This window comes from Mesocricetus auratus, unplaced genomic scaffold (genome assembly GCF_017639785.1).
Source record: "Mesocricetus auratus isolate SY011 unplaced genomic scaffold, BCM_Maur_2.0 Super-Scaffold_100045, whole genome shotgun sequence".
Lineage (NCBI taxonomy): Eukaryota > Metazoa > Chordata > Mammalia > Rodentia > Cricetidae > Mesocricetus > Mesocricetus auratus.
In genome coordinates, this window is record NW_024429222.1 from 2,177,599 (window position 1) to 2,183,829 (window position 6,231).

Genomic DNA, 6,231 nt, shown 5'->3' on the forward strand with positions numbered 1-6,231 from the left:
CAGCTGCCTTCTCTCTGTGTAAAATTAAGGTCACAGGCTTCACTCTACTAGAGCTAATACTAAGTCTAAACACACAATATACCTCATTACAAGACTCAAAAAAGATAAACTCACAAAACAGATTTCAGTATAACTTCTCACCATTCCTTTGTTTAAAGGGACTTGCTTTCCAGTGACATCCCTTAGTGGTCAGCCACCTGTGTCTCCTGGTGATACAGCTAGAAGAAGGTGTCTTAAGATGTGAGGTTTATGTAAGGATCTCAGAATGTTTCAGGGTCTAAGAAAGTGACTTAAGGTGTGCAAATGCAAGTTATGAAGGTCTGAGGTTGAAAAGGCTTAAGTGTTGGCAAAGAGAAAGTAATTGGAGACATTTAAAAGTAGGAAACACGTTCCAGATCTCTCCCTCTCATTATGCTGCTGTTATATTAAGACTCCAGAAGTTCATAGCCTTAACATGAACTGATGAAATCCCGATAAGTTATTAACCTGGCAGAGTACTAACACTATGTGAGAACATCACCTTTTCTGCACCGTGGAATCAGCACAGATTATAAATAGTGAGAATGCTAGTGTGTCCAAAACTTATCTTTGCCTAAAACTTATCTTGTAACAAACTCAGAATTCTTGTGAGTCGGCTTGGATTCACCTCGAACAGGTCATTTGCACCCCTCAACTAAGTACTGTCAATAAACAGCCTAAACCTTCCCATCTTTCTCTGGTCTTGACACTCCCCTGCCTCAAGTACCAGGATCTAAGGAAAAAAATTCGCTAAATTTAACCTTATCTTCTGGTCTGCCAGCATCTTGCCCGGTCCAAGCGGCACCAGACAGTTCCACAGAGCCTGGACCGTGAAGTGGGACAGCCAGTTACCCCAAGACGTGGCAGGCACCCCAGCTTCCTCAGGTCCCTCAAGATTCTGATGTCACCAGATCAGCAGGAGGCAGTCTTGAGAACTCGGCATCCTCATTCCCCTAACCTGCCACCCCTAACTCCTCACCTTTTTATAATAAACACAACGGAGGGACGTTGGCATCCAGGCACACCCGGACCTGGTAGAGTGCGTCACCCCTTCGCGCATGCCCAGGATGCAGACAGTACCTCGGCCTGCTGCGTGGTCTCTGTGTACATGCGCTGCACTCTTTGCTTTAAGAGGCAGGGCCCCGCCAACGGCTTTCTATCTCTCTCTGTCTCTCTCTGCCTATCTGTCTCTGTGTGTCTGTCTCTCTGCCTCTCTGTAAGGTTGTCTCTCTCTTCTCCTCTGCCGCTGGTCTCCCCCCTCACCTCCCTTTCCAATTCCCTTCCCCCAATAAAGAAACTTTCCACGTGAGTCCTGTTGTTTTTTGTTTTGTTTTGTTTTTAAAATTATAACATCCCCGTCCCTCACTAGGGCCCATACAAGTTCCATAGCCCCCACGATATTAGAATAACGCAATTTAATAGATTTAGACAGAGTTAACTTGACACTAGCTGGCCTTCAGGAGATTTTGTTGATAGTCAATAAGAACTATGAGTTGGAGACAAAGTCACAGTGAAGGTCACACCTGAAGTACTGTAAGGCCAGGCTAAGCTCTGCTTCAGTAACAACCTGGAAATACCGGTGGATTGACACAGTAAGAGAGTTTTTACTATTATTTTTTATCCTTTTGTTGATGTTAAGTGAACAAGATGGGCTAGCAAAAGGCTCTTGTCTATGCAGCTTCCTGTTTTCTAACCACAGCGAGATCCTGGAATCATGGCTCCCCCCATGCCCGAGGAGAGGGAAGCACTGGTGGGAACCAGTCCTAGGTTCACTCTTCCTAACCGAACTGTACGTTTCCCAGGACAAGGACTATGCCTTTTTAAAAAAAGATTTATTTTTATTAAATAAATTATTAAATTTATAATTTAAATTTATTAAAATGTGTGTGTGTGTGTGTGCGCGCACGCACGTGTGATCGTGCAATCATGTCCAGGTTTCTCTGTCCCTGAGGTGTTAGTTTGTGGCTCCCATCTTGGTCATTTTCCACCATTTTCAGCCCCTCCAGGGCTCGGAGGGCACGGCGGGCCACACTTTTGGAGCCTCTGCTGAAGTGGCTGGGCCTGACACCGTTTCTCTGCGGTCCTCTGTAGATCTTGGTCATGGAGCCACCCCCGGCACCACCGCGGAGGTACAGGTGCCGAGCCGTGGAAGCAGCTCGTGTGTGGAACCAGTTCTCATCACAGAGGGCAAGTTCTTTATGTTTCGCCAGCTTGACTGTGTCCACCCATTCGGGGACTTTCAGCTTCCCGGACTTTTTGAGGAAGGCTGCTGGAGCAACTCCTGCTGGTTAAAGTCTTTTACAGCAACTCCAGGCATCGGCCTCCGCGCTGCCAGCCAGGGGAAGGGGGAGCAGTAAGTATTCTTAACTGCTGAGCCATCTCTCCAGTCCCCACAGGACTGTCTTATAGTTATTATTATTTTTTGCTTATTCTGTCAGAAATTTGAGTGAAAGATGGCAATAAGGGGAAGTTTGGTCAAGATCCCGGTAACCGTCGAGTTCTGCCTAACTTACTGGGATTCCCAGGGATGGGAAGCCGCAAATGAAAAGCTGACAGTTCTTCCAATTGCAGGCGACTGTTGCAGTCTGGGACTGGGCAGGGCGGTGCCCTTACACACAGTTTTCCGTAACAGTGCAAAAGAATATGGGTCCCGCTTTGCATACGTGGGTCCTTAGTGTCAGCACTGGACTCCCATCAGCATTTCCAGTGACCAGGGAAGCCGGAGCAAAGTTACAGTGAGATATGGCCTCACCCGATAAGAACGGGTGACATCAAGAAAACTGAGGATAACAAGTGCTCTGGAGGACCTACCAAAAGGGAGAATCCTTTGCATTCCTGGTGGGAACTGAAGCTCTGTACAGCCATTATGAAAAACCACCCGGAGTTCCCCAAACCCTGAAAACAGAATGAGCATGTGAGTCATCGACCCCATCAAAAGGAAAAGAAAGCCCATATGCATTTGGCCCGGAATGGCTAAGAAGTGGAAACAACCCAAATGTCGACCAGGTGCTGTGGGTCAACAGGTGTGGCGCAGACCTGCCATTTGTGGTAATGGATTGAGCTGGGGATCATCGCATTTAGTGGACTAAGCTGTTCCAGTCAGGGTTACTATTGCTGGGACAAAACACCGTGACCTAAGCGGCTTGGGGAGGAAAGGGTTTACCTGGCTCACACGTCCACATCACAGTTCATCAAAGGAAGTCAGGACAGGAACTCAAACAAGGCAGGAGCCTGAAGACAGGAGCTGAAGCAGAGGCCGTGGAAGGGAGCTGCTTACTGACTTGTCCAACATGGCTTGCTCAGACTGCTTTCTTATAGCACCCGGGACCACTAGCCCAGGGGTGGCCCCAACCACAGTGGGCTGGGCCCTCCCCTGTAGTGGCATCTTGCCTTGCCAGTGAACTTATGGTGGTAGCCACGCCCTTTGGGCATGGTTTCAGGTGCAGACCTGACCCAGTATAAGGCAGAGGAGGGGCTGGCTCCGTGCTCTCGGGTTGCGGAGGTCACTGGAGGGCAGAGACTGTATCTTATGGAGCAGGAAGACTGTTGTGGTTATTTACTCTTATCTGTGTAAGTGCTTTCCTGATAAATAACTATCTACCATCTATCTTGGGTCTGGTGAACTCATTTAAACCCCTTCCTCACTTCCCCATTGATCACTAATTGAGAAAATACCATACAGACTTGTCTGTAGCTGGCTCTTATGGACGATTTTTGTTGTTGTTTTTTTCACCCAAGACAGGAGACTTCTTTGTGTATCCCTGGCTGTCCTGGAACTCACTCTGCAGACCAGGCTGGAACTGAACTCACAGAGATCTGCCTCTCTCGGCTGTGTCCCCTCCTGCCACCATTAAAGGCTTGTGCCAGCACTGCCACTTGGCAAAAGATTACTTTATAAAGAAAAGAAGTTTATTTAGGGAACAGTTCTAGAGCGTCCGAGGTATTTTGCTGTCATTAGCTGGGCTCTGGTGAGGATTTTATGGTGGAGGAAAAGGAGAGATCATACCCTGAAAAATAGCAAGTGGCCCCAGAGAAGCTGGAGCCCCACAATCTTCTGAAGGCATGCTGCACGTGCCTTTGCAAAAGCAGAGCCTCTCGAAGATCCACCGTCCACACTGCCTCTGCAGCCTCTACATGCCGAGGAGGCAGAGTCCCTTCTCCATCCTTCCGTTTCCAGGCCCCTTCCATGCCTCGTCAGCAGCAGAGAGCATCTGGCGAACAAAAGGCAGTTTGGAGAGGCTCACATCGGAGGGAAGGACACCGAAGGGTAGGTTTTTGGTGAGAAACTACAGCTTCATCACCTAAATCCTAGGCCTTTGAGGTCACGGCATCAACCAACCCTGGCTGAGGCACCAGGATAACACACCACAAGGGAGTCTTATCCAACTCCTGTGCTCCCCTAAACCTTTGCCTGAAACCCGAAGAGAAAGGCACAAAAGAGACAGCAGGCAATCCGTTTCTCCCTTCTCAGCTCACCTCACCCATCTTCCTGTTTTCAACACTGGCTCCGCAGACCCTGTTTTTAACTCAGTTAAGGGCTGGCTTAGGGTACTCAGTTGCTACCTAGCTCTGTGTGTACTTGGACCACTGTGTTCCCCCATCAGAGTCCTGGAGTGTTCCACACGGCTCTATCTTTCTATCTTCAGCAGCAAAAGAGCAGACACTTTCCTTTTTCAACACTTAAACTTCCTTTTCTCATTAGCGGTGCTCTGGAGGGAGAGAGGAAGAGGTGGAGGCGCTAATTAAGGAACCTGGATGAGTTTGCCCCGAATCTCCAACCTTTCCCAAACATCTGCCCCGCCGGCCAGAGGCAGCCAGAGCCTGCTGCTAGTCTTCTTGCTCTTTAGAGAAACCATCAGAAAGCATCTGCAAACAACCGTGATTGCCTTAAAATGGAGAGATGCACATTTTCCAATTACGGCCTGGGTGATTGCTCTGGCTTTTAATTAATGGAGTGTGCATCTGTTTGCGGAGACCCTTTTTAATGTGCTTTTTTGGAGTTCCTTAATTAGTTACAAGAAGCTGCAGGTGTTCTGGCAGGAGCCAGTGGACCTGGGACAGCTTCCAGAAGAAACTCTTCTTTAATGTAAATATTTAGTCATCCGATGATGAGGCTCGTTTTAGAGCTTTGTTCCTGTTTGGTGTGCTAGCAGTGGTGTCGCAAGATACATCCAGGCTCCATTCAGATTGTTGACAAAATAAATTGAAACGGAAGAGACCAATTTTCATTATGACAGACACTTATCTGCAGTTAGACCATTACCAGAATGACAAGTTATTCTCATGTTGTCACTGCGAGCCTGCTGCCTGGGTTGTTTTGGGGCGGAAATTCGAGGGAAGGTGATGGGATGTTGCATGCTAATTGTGTAGCTGGGACTGCATCTGATACCTGTTACTCAGAGGGAGGCCGTGGGGAGTGAGTGAGGTTTTGTCTTTCTGGTGAGTGGAGATCGCCGTGACAGTGTGGATGGGTAGGAAAGGCTAACCTTTCCGCATCAGGTCATGAAAAATTGACGTTGTTGCTTTTTCCTGGAGTCATTACCACCTCCGGATTTGCGTGCCAGTGTTGCTGTGTGAAAGACGTCCAGGCCAAGGTGAAAGTGTCTGTGATAATTGGATGTGTGGGTGTCAGAGGGTGAAGACAGAGAGGTGGGTGAAAGGAAAAATAGGTTCAGGACCCCCAAGATCAAGTTCTCAGCACAAAGGAGATTTATTTGCCCCAGAGGGACAGAGAGCAGGGACAAAGACAGCAGATGGAGGGAGAAGGGGAGTTAGGGAAAGGTGGCAGGGGTATTTGTTTTGGATAGAGAGCAGATGTAGGCAAATGGTGGTTTATAAAGGCACTATGGGAACCCTGTATTAAGGCGAGGTATCTAAGTTTAATTGGGCGTGTTCATTAGGGTAGCCAAAGGGGACTTTTGATAGCTTGACTTCACTATTTCGATAGATAGACTTTGGTAGTCAGTTTCAGGAGTGAATAGGCTAGCTTCAGGAATGTGATCCAACTCTTTTTCAGGGGAATTGGGAAAAGGGCAAGGCCTGCCAGAGTCACAAGCTTCAGTACACTAGTGTCCCTTCAGTGGGCACACTGTGCTCTGGGGGCCAAGGGTTTCACAGCCTGTTATGAGGCGAGGTGTCATTGGAGCTCTCTTTCCCATTTACTTACATGTTGTTGGCTGCCTTTGTCACAATGGTAGCTGTGACTGTGGTAGG

The 6,231-nt window shown here is 48.2% G+C and overlaps 1 pseudogene; it reads right to left on the reverse strand.

Annotated features, from left to right (window-relative positions):
* Positions 1–1,462: 1,462 nt before the first annotated feature.
* LOC101828738 lies at positions 1,463–3,234 on the reverse strand (annotated as a pseudogene).
* Positions 3,235–6,231: the final 2,997 nt, after the last annotated feature.